The sequence below is a fragment of the Cricetulus griseus genome, chromosome 2 (assembly GCF_003668045.3).
Source record: "Cricetulus griseus strain 17A/GY chromosome 2, alternate assembly CriGri-PICRH-1.0, whole genome shotgun sequence".
In the NCBI taxonomy this organism is placed as follows: Eukaryota; Metazoa; Chordata; class Mammalia; order Rodentia; family Cricetidae; genus Cricetulus; species Cricetulus griseus.
The window spans coordinates 324,045,125-324,061,844 of NC_048595.1; positions in this window are offsets into that span (position 1 = coordinate 324,045,125).

Sequence of the window (16,720 nt, forward strand, 5' to 3'; positions counted from 1 at the left end):
ATATCTGTTGATCAATAATCTATTAAATTACATTTTAATTTTGGCTCACATTTCATTAGGTAGTAGGGTTATAAACCTTCTTTCATAAGTACAGAGATATCTGTACTGTGGCCATTCTATTTTATTTCCTGTGTTTTCTTCTATTAGAATAATGTGGAAAGACCTAAAGTTTAACACAATTGATTTCCTCAAGAGCCAAGTGGGGAAGGCTATAGGAAAGGTTCAAAACTGACAGGGTGCCAGGACTCTCTTGAAATTCACTATAACATGAGAAACAGGCACACAGGTCTTGCAGTGTGTCAGGATGAATAAGAAGGGGTAGACAAGCTTGGGAGGTTAGCTTCTCCAATGACCCAAACTGATACCTTAAACTCAGAAAGTTGATAATTACACACACACACACACACACACACACACACACACACACACACACACACACCCTTACCACAGTTTGTAGCTGAATTAATAACAACATGAAATTTAAGTCTCTATTTGAACAATCTGGCCATAATGTGCTGTGCATACATGGACATCAGTCTTGACATTGTAGATACATGGTTGGGCAGAACAGCCACACATTTTATCTAGACTCAACATTCCAAACCAGGTGATCTAACACAGTGATGCGCTAATTGACCCAATCGAATATCCCAATGATGGGGATGATATCTTACAGTAGATTGTTCCCTACTTGCTCCTGGGATATCATACAACACTGTTCCAGCTGCCCATGGGTACATATGCAGAGTGGGAGTGGGGCCAGATTATGATGGGTATGAGCTTTCTGTAAAGAATCAATTCTACTTTATGAAACTCTATGGAATATCTCCCAAAGTACATCTAAGCCTGTTATGAAATGGTTATTTTTTAATTACTTATTTATTATGTATACAGTATAGGCCAGAAGAGGGTGCCACATCTCATTATAGATGGTTGTGAGCCACCGTATGGTTGCTGGGAATTGAACTCAGGACCTCTGGAAGAACAGCTAGTACTCTTAACCTCTGAGCCATCTCTCCAGGCCCCTTGAAATGGTTATTAAAGTCATTGAATCTGAATGTACCCAAAGATAATGCTTATTGAATATTTACTACTCAACAAATATGAACACAAGCACTTCACACAGTTGATTTATTTCATTTTATGAAACGTCCATAAGATTAGTCCTCAATACCATTTAATAGATAAAAAGCAAGGACAGAGAAAGGTTCAAATTATATCCAAAATATAGACCCCATAATTAGCAAAAAGTGAGTCTATACAGTTGAGTTCTGAAGCTCCCTTCCTAACTAATTAGTCATAACCATCTCACTGACATGGACACATGTTGCACATCTAGTGGCTTTTCTATAGGAATCCTGTGTACTGTAAAATGTTCATGTATTCTTTTATCTTCTAATTAATTTTATAATGTCTATAAGCTATAATGTGTATTTTAGACATGAAAATGCTCAAGAGAACAGAGTATGAGCTCCTCAATCTATTAGAGGGAAAGGATTCTGAAAGAATCTGATTATCACTTTTGATAAAAAAATACAAAACTGTAAAACGTTTTCCTCCATGCCAGGTGTTGGTGGTGCACACCTTTAATCCCAGCACTTGGGTGGCAGAGGCAGGCGGATCTCTGTGAGTTCGAGGCTAGCCTGGTCTCCAGAGAGAGTGCCAGGATAGGCTCCAAAGCTACACAGAGAAACCCTGTCTCGAAAAACCAAACCAAACCAAAACAAAACAAAACTTTCCTCCAAGAAGTAGTTTCAAGAAATACAAAGGAGAAACTTGCCCCTGATTGTAGGGAGAAAGTGACAGGGCTCCACAAATGAAATGAGCATGTGTGGATGCTGCATCACCTCTGACTCAACCTTTTGCTGTGAATGTACAAAATAAGATATATCAAGCTAAACAAGACCTATGTTGTTCCAGATTCTTCAGACAGGTAGAAAGACATCTTTATAAAATGTCCTGTTTGCTCATCACTGATTTGTTTTTGTTTTTGTTTTTGTTTTTTCATCACTGAGCTTTGACTCAAGTCAGACTGCTTGCAAATGGCTTTTCCCACATTCTTTTTCGTCCCTTGATCAGTTTAGAAGAGAAGTTGTCAACCTTGGCTACACATTAGAGTTACTTGGGGAGCTTTAAAATATCCACTTCCCTGTACCTGAGCATCTGACTTAATTGCTTTGGGATGTAGTCTGAGAGTCGGGCTTTGGAAAAGTTTTCTGTGTGATTCTGCACACAGGCAAGTTTAAAACCAGTGGCTTAAAGAGACACCATTATGTTAACACACCACTCCACCTTTACCCCACCTTCCTTCTACTTGTCTCCTGTATTTATATACATAACTTGCTCTTTATTTCTCTAGTCAACAAAAGTAAAACATAACATACTGTGAAAATTTTCCTCTTATCTTCCAAGTATGGTTTTGCATAACTTGCATGAGAGTTAGCATTTAGCATTGCTAAAACATCAAATATATAAGCAAACCCCATGGTTCCTATTATCCAAGTTCAGATTATGATCATGAAATAAATGGATTGAAGTAACGTAGATTGCTGTTTAGAGAAGAAAATTTGAAAATTCCAGGTATGGACATACTCCAGAGAAGCAAACTGACATTTTCTGGCATGTTACCAGATGTTATGTAAACAGAATTTCTCGTTCATATAAATTTTGACAAATAGTGGCCAAAAATGCACAAACATTTTCCCAATAGTAGTTTTTGAATACTCAGCATATTAACATGCAGTCTGATAAGTCATCATATTACTTGATATTCACACAATTAAACTCTCCTTATATTAATTGCAGAAATGATGTCTAGAAAATGACTTTTTCTTTTCTTTTTTTCATCTCTTAAACAAAAAAATTTCAAATTAAATAATTAAAAATTTCTCTACTAAGGATCTATAAGAATATCAGATAAATGTCATTATAGGGAAGGGCACCAATGGCATCTTCTCCATCACTGCCTGGTTACCATTCCTAGAGCCTTCATCCAGTAGCTGTTCCAAGCAGAAATAGGCACCCACAGCTAAGCACTGAACCATACTCCTGGAATCCAATTGTGAAGAGGGAGGAGGGATGAGCAAAGGAGCCAAGACGGTGCTGCAGAAACCCGAAGAAACAGTTGATCTGACATAGTGAGACTATGGAGACCCTAGTCATAAAGCTGGGGAAACACATTGGGCCAAACCAAGCCCTCTGAATGAGGTTGCCAGCTAGGAGGCCAAGACAGTCTATTGGACCTCTAACAGTGGAGCCAGTCTTTAACCCTAGAGCACAAATGGACTTTGGGATCCCATTCCCTATGGAGGGATACTATTGCAGCCCCAAATGATATGACAGACTTTGAAGGTCCCCCGTGGAGGGCCTCACTATCTCTGAGGAGGAGTTGGGGGATGGGTTAGGGGGATTGGTGGGGAACATAGGAGGATGGGAGGTCTAGGGAATGGGAGTGTGTGTATATAAATATGAGTAGTAATTTAAGAATTAAAAAAGAATATCAGATAAATGAATGTTCAGGCAGAAAAATGGGAGGGTTTATTAAATAGCAAAAAGACAAATTTCGTAGAAAATAATTTGGTAAGTGCAGCATCTGCTGATTAATTGAAATGGATGGTAAGCATAATATAAAAATAATTATGTCATGAAGTACTGAGTTTGATTTTCAGGTAGTGAGATTTTCTATTGTTGGGCAAATCACCTTTTCCTCTTTTCAGTATGAGATATATTTAACAATATTGTCAAACCATTCTAACATAATAGCAATAGAAATAAAAATGTTACTTATTCAGTGTAGTTGGGCAAGGTATACTAAAATTAATAGCTTTGTAACAATGTAAAATAGTGCAGCTTTGAAGAAACCCAGCTATCCTCAAGATATTAAACATAGGATTGCTTATTATTCAGCAATTCAAACTTTGATACACAGGGAAACATTATGAATGAAGTCAGTGCAATGAACTGTGAACTGTAAGAATCATTAAAAGGGTATTTTTACTATAACTATGCATTATCATGGTCAAGATAAAATATTTTAATGACTTAACCATTTAAATATCCATGAGTCTAAGTGTCTGGAGTTCTGCCAGGTCTTCCTTAGTGATTTCTGTCCCACTGTGCCATCAAGTATGGTATCCAAGAAGCCTGGTCAGATGACAGCATCCAAAATACTTCAGTGAGGCCTCTGTAGAATGTAGCACACAGACACAGAGGATCACTGTCAAAGAAAGGACACAACAGTGCAGAGATTCTTTATAATTAAATTATTTCCTTTTATAACTTTGTGGAACTCATTAGCAAAATAAAAGTTGTTCCATTTTTATACTGTTGATGTTTTTTGAATGAATCTTCCATTTGCTTTATGGGTACAAATTTTCATTCCCTAAACAATCCCAGGAGAAACTTGAGTGAAAGTGAGGACATTTGAATGACAGAAAATGGTATACTTAAACTTTGGGAACATCAGCAAATCCCATTCACTGCTGGAGGGTTACCAAGAAGGAGGTAATCTGTGGCAATGGACAGCTTTTTATGGGTGATCTTAAATTAAATAGTTAAGTACTGGCTTACTTCAAAAGTTAGTGGAAAATATTCTTAGGCCCTTAATAAGTACAATTATTTGAAATTCTGAGCATATCTGTAAAAATGTCTACAATATTTTCAGAAGACATGAAAAACAACTAAAACTCAGATATATAACATGGTGAAGGCTGACATCTCCCTCATAGTTCATGATTTAAGATATTCCTTTTAGGTTATCCAACCCCACGTAGTCATTCCTTAATACCTGAGGAAACAAAACACAAAAAACAATAGTAAATGGATTCAGCATTGTGTATATGTATGTGTGTGCCTGTACATGTATATGTTGGTATATATGCATATATGTGCATGTGTGTGTGTAAATGTTGGTATACATGCATATATGTGTGTGTGCATATTTATGTATGTGTGTGTGCATGCGTGCATGTATGTGTGCATGTGTGTGTGTTGTGTATAATAAAGAAGATGAGATCATGAAGTTGAGAGGGAGTCAGGCTCAAGGACTAGAGTAGGAGCTGTAATAGTGAAAGTGTAGGGTGGAAATGATATAAAAAACAGTACCTATGTATGAAATTCTCAAAAATAATAGAATTAATAAACATTAAGAATGATATGTCTTCAAATATTGATATGAAACGGACAAGGGAAGTTTCCTGAGAGCTAGCATGCATATGATTCAGAATCTCTTCATATGGAATAATTATCTATTCCCTAGGATGCTTAACAGTAGAAGAAAAAGAGAATGTGATTCTTACTGCTATGCAGAGTGATAGACATCACTTCCACTTATGTGTTGTTGACAAAGAGAATCACAAGGCCATAGTTGACTTAATAAGAAAGAAGCATTTTTAATATCTTAATTATATTATAGTGTATTAGACATAACATTTATATTTTTCTGGCATAACTTTGTCCTTAGATTATAAAATACAAAACTTGTTTTGTAGTTTTAAAAATTACATAAACATGAAAGCCATTATGCAATGATTGTCAATACAGTCTGTTCAATCTACTACTATTCTACAGTATCAAGACATAAGGGTGAGCAGAATAATTCTTATCTTCTAGTATTGCTGAAATGGGACCATGAACAGGCCATATATGTGACCATGAAGAGAAGCCAGAGACATTCTGAATACCTCCATGCTAGCAACCAGACACTGTGCTGCAGAAGTCAATTCAGGGAATATACACAGCACAGAAGTGGAATAAGTAATTTTTAGTGCTTTCAAGCAATCAAGGCTCTATGTAAGAAGAAAAGTCTAACTGATGCACATGGCCCGATTACACCACTGAGACAAAATTGATGTGCATTTAGCAGTGGGCATGGTGGGAAGATGGGGTGAGCAAGAAGGAGAGCTCACCCTGATGTCTTTAAAAGCATTACCTGCTGTCCTTGCCCAAAGCACCTTGTCTGTCACCCAGCAATAGGGATAATATTCTTTTATAAAGCAGCTGACACCCCACAGCCTTGAGATTTAGTACAAAATAATAAGTAGCATTTTTTCTATTTCTCTGTCTTGTGACAATTGTCCCATTTCACAAAAGTATAATAATAAAATGTGAATTACATATGAATTCACCAGAGTAAGAATTCACTGAAAAATAATGCTATAAGAATAAAAGGATTGTAAGAATAATATTTGAGACCAGATGTGGTAGTGTACACCCTTAATCCTAGCACTATGGAGGCACAAACCAGCAGATCTCTGTGAATTACAGGCCAGCTTAGTCAACACAGTGAGTTCCAGGACCTACATACTAAGGCTCTGCATTAAAAAAGAGAAAGAAAGAAAAGAATAATATTTGATGTGTAGGAAGGAGATGACAACCCCAGCTTTCTCAGGTGAGCTTGAAAGTCAACCCTAACAAAATGGAATGTAGTATTTGTTTTATGCACTTCTACAACAATAACATGGCTTTCAAAGCATGCAGGCTTCCTTTTCTAAATATTTGGGGATAAGATCATGAAATATGAAGAACTTTAGATGTGTGGTGGGGGAGGCAGAGGCAAGACAAAGCTAAATAATACATTTTAAATAATAACCTTGTGTGCTTCTTCTTACTCGCCGAGGTTTACAGCATATCTGCTGTAAGATGGCTACTTTTGGGGACTTGGTTTTGCTGTCTTTTGGATGTTTTGAATCTACGCTTGCCTAATAAACCCAACAAGATGCTCAGAGAGCAGCAGCACAATTATCTTTGCCTCTTAAGACTCAGAGAATAAGTGCGATGTAGGGGCTGCCGTTAATCAACTTTAAATCCTGTTCAGCCATTAAGTTATAGCACATATAATTTTGTTAACAAACAGTACAAAAGAGGGAAGATAGTAAGAACACTGTAAAAGTTCTTAGAGATGTGTTCTAGATTTCCATAAGCTAAAACTAAAACATTCTAACCCTTAAAATCCTATCAATATTAAAACCAGATTTGTCAATAGCAAACTATTTAGCAAAGGGCTTGTAATGCAAACTTCAAGATAACACTGAAATACATGGGTGGGGTATCAACTGGATTTATCTGTAAGGTTTCTTTTGTATGATGTAAAATATGATTCTGATTTTTCTTACCTCATGTCTAGGTGATAATGGCTTTTGGAGACCAACAATGATTAAGGGGTCACATATATTAGCTGGATTTTAGGATTTTGTGAATCTCAGGGAGTGCTCAGAGACTAGCCTGTGTCCAAAAACCTGCCCATCAATCTGAAGCCACTTAATAAAGTAAAGGCAATCACAGGCAAAGATGGTGCCACTCACTGGACTTGACCTGATCTACTTTATAAACCAAAGTCAGTCTTTCAAAGACACAATTGGAAACTGTTCTATTGTCAAAAATTCCTTAGTGTCAGTATGTAGACAACTGGTGAGAACAATCAAAACTCTTTTGGGTTTGCATGATTCAGTCATTTCATATAAATCTTTGAATGGTACCTTCAATTCTCTATTCAAAGGAAATAGGTAGAAACACAGTTTCATAGTGCAGACAAAGCAACACTTTCAGTAGCATTTAAGGTCAGATAATGATAGTTTTTGCAAGTGTTACTGAATATCATAGGAGGGCAATGAAAACAGCACCATTCATTTCTATGAAAAAACAAAACAACCCCTCTGCCCACGACTTGTGTATTGAATCCCAACCAGAACTCAAAACTATCATTTGGCCAAAATGTCTCTCTACCATGACTTTCCTGCACAAAACAAGTATTTAAAAAGTCACCTTACTAGTTACTACTTAATATAAATAATAAATAAGAATAAGTTGGCAAGATTTAACATATTATTACAATTAAATTTTTAAAATATGTTCTCTTGGAAGAATTTATATAGGAATATTTTGTAGTCCAATTGTTTTGAAAAATGTTTTCATCTTTATTTCCTCATTTTTTGCAATAACTTTGAGCTAATCTGGTCCCATGAAATTATTTAATGGAATTCTTAGTTAAAATCATGAAGAAATTGTTATCTTTTATTTCATTGTTATTACTGAAGTTATTTTAGAAATCTTAAGCTGAAATTCTTACTCACTGAGAAATCCAGTTTCACTATGCAGTACTCAGTCTGTGAACAAAATTTGCATTATAAAATACTTCAAAATAAAATGGTTTCTTCAATATGACTTGTTTAAAAGCTTCAGGATTGAGAAAAGGATGCAAAAACAAGCATTTAAAATTGTTTTGCCTGTATAGATTGACTCCTCACTCATTGCTTTGAGTTTAGCTTTTGGGCAATATTCAGCAGCAAAATTATACATACCCACAGCCTAATGACTGGATACAATGAAAGTTAGAAGCAGTTCTCAAAAACTGGACCTGAGGTATTACAGTTTATTGTAAACATAGAAAATAGTCTCAAATATCTGTTTCTATAGAAACTCAAACTCAGAATTATTTTTTAAGAAGTGAAGCATGAGGCCAGGCAGTGGTGGCACATGCCTTTAATCCCAGCACTTGGGAGGTAAAGGCAGCTGGACTGGGAGTTTGTGATCAGCTTGATCTACAGAGCCAGTTCCAGGACAGCCAACGCTGTTATACAGAGAAACCCTGTCTCGAAAAGCAAAACAAACAAATTAAAAGAAAATATAAGTATTTTAAACAAGAATAATAATTATTATTCTTGTTTAATTTAATAATTATTAAATTATTCATTTAATAATTAGAAATTAAATAATTATTAAATTATTCATTTAATAATTGGAAATTAAAGACCAATGCTCAAGGCATTTTTCCATTGCAAAATATCATATAAAACTACAATGTGAAAATTAAATGAATAGCAATATCTTAACATACTGTAATCAAATACTAATGTGAATTAAGTGAAAAACATAAAGCAAGATAAGATTGTGATTTATTAGTATCAAAAAGTCACAGAGTAAGAAACAAAAGCCCAAGACTCTAGGAGAAATTATGTTTTACAGATGGCTAAGGAGCTGGAAGGAGCTACACTTGATGGCTATGGCAATACTTAATTGCATGAGCATCTTTATGTTTGGATATGGCTAAAGTGAAATTCATATTATCCATATCATCAATTATCCATATTATAGATAGATTAATCTTGAAAATAAATGTCAATTAACATGCTTGATAATAAAGGGGAAATTTAAATTGAAGTGGTAATTGTGAAGAAAGAGAATCTAAGAAGGGCTTGCTAAAATGCAGTGAAATATTATGATTGAAAACAGTTTCTGAAATATTCACAGGGGAAAAGTATAATTAGGAGATGATAACTAGATCTGGTCTACAATCTTTCTCTAATGTGCTATTTTTAATAATTCATATTAAGAACATGTTTTAAGCTGAATGATATACTTCAAATCAATTTGATATAATTCAAATCAAATGATATAATTCAAATCAATTTTATTACTTACATTGAATAACTTATTCCTCTGAGAACATTCATTTCATCACTATTCATTAATATCACAGAGATGAACCCTGACTTAAGAGTCCAGAACTTTTAATGGCTCTTAAAATAAATCATATATGTAGATTAGAAGAAAGGATATATAATAGGTAGGGTTTTAGTTGGGGGTGGTAGGGGAGGAAGGGAGGGAGAAGGGAACTGGGATCATCATGTAATTCAATCTTGGTTGTAATTCAAATAAAAAATGATAAAAATAAATAAATCATATACATATTTTCCTGTATGGTTTGTTGAGGTAAAGAAAAAAGTAGCAATTGTGAGGTTATATTAGAAAATAAATAGTCAAATGAACTATAAGAATCTCACTTGAAATAAAAGACATGATGAAAGTGTGTATGTGTTTTCAGAGCTGACTCCTCGGCATTGGACAAACCAGTAAGAGCACTCACCACTGAGATAGGCCAGCTCTTTTTCCCACAGCAGCCAATAGTTGTCCATAAATTTTTATATAGTGTTTGGTCCCCATGAAATAACCCCAGTTCTATATTAACATTTCCATTGATACTGGTATTTTTTCCAGTTTTAACATATTTTTTTAATTTTAGAAACAATCTTAGTTTACATATAAATCCCCCCATTCCATTACCCTCCCATCCTCCCATGCCCCCCACCAACCCATCTTCTGGCTTAATTTGTACAGCTATTTCTGTGAAAAACTGTTTGATAGCAGACATCCTGGTATTATGACTCTTACAATCTTTCCACTTGCTCTGCCATGACGTTTCCAGGCCATAGATGCATGAGCTTTGATCTAGTCATGAGCTGTGGGGTATGTAAGTAATATAATAAAAGAAAAAGAAGCTACCATCCTGGGAGTGGTGGAGATTTATGAAAGGTGTTCAAGGGAGTATAGCAGGGAAAGGATGGAGGAGGATAAGACAGGGGCAAGTAATATAATTCTACTTTAACTGAAAATATTTTAAAAAGTAAAAGGATGGGAATTCAGTATCATCCCAACATAAGAAAAACACTGATTTTGGTTGCAGAGAAGATAAACTAAATCCATTTCACTTCTCTTAATAATCACACAAAAATATTGCCTAAGTATAACCCAGAGGTATACCTAAAAAGGAAAGGATAAAACAATACACTGGTTAGAAAACTCAGGACTCAGGAAGAAATAACACGGTAATGTGTAAATAAGGTATTTCTTCTGATATGTGTCATCCTTTATGGTAAAGACACTGGTGATTTGCATTTGAAATGGGAGCAGACAAAACTACAGCCACCATCCTTACCCTTAAAATACACAGTAGCTCAGGTAGTGGCAGAATTCACAAGGCAGTGCTTTCCTTTCCTGGATCAGTTGATCTCAGCCCCCTCCCTGTCACAGTGAAGGTTTCCATAAAGCAAGTGGACAGAGCCCTTAGCTCCTTTGTCTGCATCAATCACTCTCCTTCATGTACCAGGGTAGCACTGCAGAGAGCAGGCAGAGGTTTATAATCCAGACAGCACAATGAAACACAGAAAAAAGAGGACTCTGAACTATTTACAGATTAAATAGACATTTTGCCCATACAGCTCTAAGTGATAAGATTGCTCCAGAACATACACTCAGGGAACAAGCAATCTTTGCTGAAGTAAATTTAAATGTGAACCACAATCTTTTAGTATAAATCTCCGAATATCCAGGATGCTTTCCAAAATTACTCAATGTACCAAGAACTAAGAATACACAAACACAGATAAATTTAACTTAGATGTAAAAGAAAAACAAGCACAATTAATTAGATAAAATAGATATTATAATTTTTGGACAAGGATTTTAAAGAAGCTATCATAAAAATGAGAATGTGTGAATATTCTTAAAACAGATAAATGACAAAACTTCTAAGTATAATGAAGTAGAAACTTAAAATTAGTAACTAAAAAGTTAAATAACCCATAAACAAAATGTAACAGAAGCACCTGGTTTGATCGATAATGCAATAGAAGAGAGAGGAAAGGGAAGGAGGGAGGGGGGATCAATAGGAATGATCATATTGTAGTATAGGAAGGAAAAACATTTTTAAAACGCTATCATCTATCTATCTATCTGTCATCTATCTATCCATCTATAATGTATCTATCTAATCTACTTACATATCTATTTAGCATCTATCAATCTATCCATCTAGGTTTCTGCTGTGGTAAAACAACTTGACTGTAACAACTTGAGGAAGATACTAACCCCAGATACACAAACTTTGACCTACAGTCTGTCCTGCCTATGGGATGTGTTGGGATGGACTGGTGGGGGAGGTAAGAGTGACATGGAGATTGTGTGAGAGACCAGCCCATGATAGGTCCAGCCTGAGATCCATGCCATGAGAATGAGCCCACTGTTAACATTGCCTGGAGTGCCAGGACCCAGAGGTTGGATGGCCCAGAGACCTGGGATAGAACTAAAAATAATTGGAGGAAAAAAGTCAATTTAATGATGTCTAATGATATTCTGCTATACTCATAGATTGGTGACTATTCCTCAGTTGTCATCAGAGAGCCTTTATCCAGTAAATGATAGAAACAGATGTAGAGACCCATAGCCAAACATTAGGCTGAGTTCAGGAAATTCAGGTGTAGAGAGAGAGGAAGTATTATAGGAACCAGAGAGGTCAAGGACATCACAAGAAAACCCACACTAACGATTAGCCTAGGCTCATAGGAGCTCACAGAGTCTGAACCCACTACCAGGAAGACTGCATGTGACAGAACTAGACCCTTGTGTAGCTTTATCTACTTGTTGGATTCCTAACAGTAGGAGCAGGAACTATCCCTAATGCTTTGGCTGGCTCTTACGGGCCTATTTCTCATACTGGATTAACTTTCCCAGTCTAAATACAAGAGGAGGTGCTTAGTCTTTCTTGATATGCTGTGTTTTGATGATACCCATGGGAGACATCACTCTTTTTGAACAGAAACAGAGGAATAGTGGATTGAGGTTGTACTGGAGGGGAGGTCAGGAGAGAGAATGAAAAGAGAGGAGGGAGGTGAAACTGGAGTTTCAGTTGGGAGGTAAAATAAATAAAATAAATTTAATAAGAAAAAAATCCAAAACAGGGAAAATAAGCCCAGAATAAGCCATCTAGGGGATAGTCAGTACTACCCCACACTATTGTGTCAATACATTCTTTTCTTTTATTCTCATGTCATATTGGCTATGGGATGAATTATAATTATATTTTATTATTTAAGGCATTCATTCATATAAATATATCATGTCAACTTGTAGGGAAAACATTTAAAGGTTATGAACTCTGAATATTTTGGTACATTCCAACTGTATTATGAACATACTTTTTTGTTCTGTTCTACTTTGATAGTCAAAGTTGCAAGTTTTATCATTTTGTGTATAATGTTTTGTGAAAGTCCTTAAACATAGTTATGTTTTCAAGCTTCTACTTTCTTTTCAGGAAGAAATATTTAAAATATTGTGATTTTAAATCTATTTACAGCATTAAAAAGTGAACTTGAATTATTCATTTAAGCAAAATTAATTGGATGCTTGAGTCATGACCAAAAATGAAAATTAATAAAATACCATGTTCAATGTCAAAATAAACAAAACATAAAATACCAGACATAGGAAGGAAAATCAAGTGTATTAATTAATTATTGTCTCATGACTGTGACAAAATATTCAACAAGATGCCACATCTGGTCAATGTGTAGAAGGTAAGAAACTCCAAAGGGCTCAACCCCAAATGAGACCTATATATTGCAAATCCTCATACTGAGCCTCAAGGATCCTTATGGCAAAGAGAAAGAAATATTGTATAAGCCCTAGATGGTAGATGACTATGTTGAAATGGTGTTTCCTGAACTCAACAAGACACTTCCAAATCCAGATTCACAGCTGTTGAGAAAGCCCATGCAAACTCAAGCTAGACAAAGTCTTAATATAGAAGGTAGAGAGGTCATCAAGCCCCATGGCTAGCTAAAGAACTTTTGGCAAGTGATATCTTCTGGAAGAGGGAGGGTAAGTTTTCTTTAAGGGTGTTGCATCTGGTAGGCTGACCAGCCTCATTAGACAGCTTCTTAATCGCATGTTCTGCCATATAGGATCATTTATTCCGAATCTATACACTCTTTCATTATGTTGTTCATGCTATTTGATGGCTTTGTTCATGTGGATTGAAACAAACAGATACTCAGAGGAGTGGAGTGAGGGGAAACTGTGGTTTGTATGTATTGTATGTGAGAAGAATCTATTTTAAATAAAAAGAAATATATTTTCTAGACATTTTTTCTTTGTATGTATAGTAAAATTCCTTTGTCATTTGAAACACAATACTGGCAGAGTGTGAGTAGCCCTACCTGTTAGGTTTGCCTTCCAACTCTTCTATTGTCTTTACAGAATCTACAGGAGACACTTCAGTGCCACTAAGATACTTGTGTTGAACTGCCTGGAAATAACAGTCGAAATTGCTTGAGCTTTTATTGCCTTTTTGCTTTATAACAAGCTAACTGCACTAAAGCATTTGCCACTCTGAATCAGATATGTTACAAGGACTGAAGTTTACATGCTAATGCTTCCATAAATGTTTCATCAGCATATGTATTTTAATATGTATCATATGTTCCTTAAGAGCTCACATAAGTTTACTTTATTATGCTTTTTCCATATCAAAGTAAAATTGACCACAAGTTATTGATCTCCCTGAATGAAAATAAAAAGATAACCAGCACAATGATTCACTTCATATTTGAAAACTCCTGAGTCTAAGGAAGAACACAATTACTTTTTATTTATATCAACTAAGTCTTATATTGTCATAGCTCCCACTCTTTTGCAACCTTCTCTTTCTCTGTTCATTATAAAGACTTAAGCAGAGACGTAAAATTAGAAACCTTAAGCTTGAGTCAGTGTCTTCCTTTAAAGGAACTAAATCTCTCAAGACAGCTTTGATAGGAAGATGGACCTATTTTAGTAACCATCATCATGTGAACCATTGATTTAAACTTTTCTTGCTTATAAAGACCTCGATTTCTAGAGAAATGTATTGTGTTTAATCATAGAATAAGAGTACATATTACACATATATCTCATGTTAACTTCTCTATTTTTCATGCCCTTTGAAGTTACTGTTCTGAATATAACTTACTCTCTTGATTTTTGCTTAACTCACAATAGTATTCCAGCCTGTGAGGCCATGGCCAATGTAATTTTAGGTCACTGGTTCTGGATTCCTAATCAATGACTTACACTTTGGTTGTGTATTCTAAGCTTTAAGTTAAAAGTAGTATTTCTATATGGTGCCTATTTCCTGACTATGTCCCTGAGGTACCCTTGATGCATGAATTAATGAAAATAGTTCTAGAAGTCATCAAAGCCTCAAATAGTAACTCATCTTTTCAGTGACTTTGTAAACATCTAAAGAAATTGCCTATCTTTTATGCTTACTGCAATGACTGCAATTATATGTTTGCCTTTTGTAGATAAGGTTAGTTACATGATGCACTATTTGCCAAGGTGATTAGAAGTTTATTGGATGCATTCTGGTAAAGATAATTCCTTATGAAATATGTGGGGAATTAGAAAGAAGTTTCTTGGGTTATCCAGATACTCTTATCTTTCTGTTCTTTCATCCCCTAGAAATTTGTAAGCATAATTGGTATGCATTAATGTGGAAACAGCTTTCATGCTAACATGGGGTGAAGAGATAGATGAGCGTCAAAGGGTCTTAATAGGGCTGATGTTTGTCCATTTGTTTAATTATTGGTTTTTATATGTTAGGTGCACTTGAGAAGAATTAAAAAGTCTGCATCCTTGATGTCATTGCTAAAAAAGTTCTGGTCTACTTCCTGGATGTTGTATTTTACCAATTCATGACTTTGAACTCGCCTCCCCCAGGGAGAGAGGGGGGAGGGAGGGAGGGAGGGAGGGAGGGAGAGAGAGAGAGAGAGAGAGAGAGAGAGAGAGAGAGAGAGAGTTGTGGTATTTTGGCCAATACACAATCCACTGCACAGTCAAAGGATACATACTGCTGTCTAAAGATCATCTTCTGGTAGAGTTCCTATTTGCTCCCTAGAGCTCAGTCTTTGTTCTATTAAGGCTTCCAATTGATGGCACATGTTTAGGTATATCTGTTCTCCATATATAAATCTGTTCTCCATATATATATATATATATATATATATATATATATATATATATATATTTATATATAGTTTTTCGAGACAGGGTTTCTCTGTGTAGCTTTGGCACCTATCCTGGCACTTGCTCTGGAGACCAGACTGGCCTCAAACTCACAGAGATCAGCCTGCCTCTGCCTCCTGAGTGCTGTGATTAAAGGTGTGTGCCATCAATGGCCAGCATATATTTTAATCTCATAAAAAAACAACACCAAGCACCGAAAATAGTGAATATTAAGTTTCTAGGACCAACAAAGTTGACACGCACACACACACACACACACACACACACACACACACACACACACAAAATCAGCCATCACAGGTATGATCATAACAACAGATTTGTCTCTAAGTACAATAGTATAATCTGTGGTGAATCTACTGGATTAACTGTACATTTAACTATTAATATGATCTAATTTTAATTCCATTGGAATATCCCCCAATTTAATGCCTTTTACTAAAAATAGATTTTGATTTTTCATAAAGACATACCTTCTATTTCTTTGATCTCAAACCATATGTTTTTTTTTTTTTATTCTTACATGTGGGCAGTATGGTGGGTGGAATTCATTGTGTTTTGTGTTAACACATTTCAACATAAAAATAGTTTTCTGTTTTGTTTGCTAAAGTAATCGCAGTTGTTTAAAAAAAACAGTATTTAAGTTACCAATAATTTAAACTGAATTAAGATATTTTAATTAAAGAAAAAACAAGCTGTCAAAGAAAAAAATCACACCTCCACTACCATAGGGACAGGAGATAGTTTATTCTCGAGCCAAAAATGAGTGAGAATAGCTGGAAACACAAATTTAGGTTACCCTGAGTTCCATGTTCCAACACAGTTGTTACAGAACAAAGACAATCATAAATCAAGACACTTTATGAATACATATGTGGAAAGCTCAAGCAGGCAAGTCACAGGAAATAGGGAAAACTTGGCTACAGGGCTCAATTGCTAGTAGCATTCTTAGCATTGCCTGGTGGAAGATAGTGGTATTTGTATATTTCATAGTGTTAACTTGATTAGTCACAAAGATGTTACATCACATACAGAGGCGGCTAATAATTGACTATTAAGGAACCAAGACAGCTTGAGATAATTTGTAATTAGGCCTGGAGCTCAAACA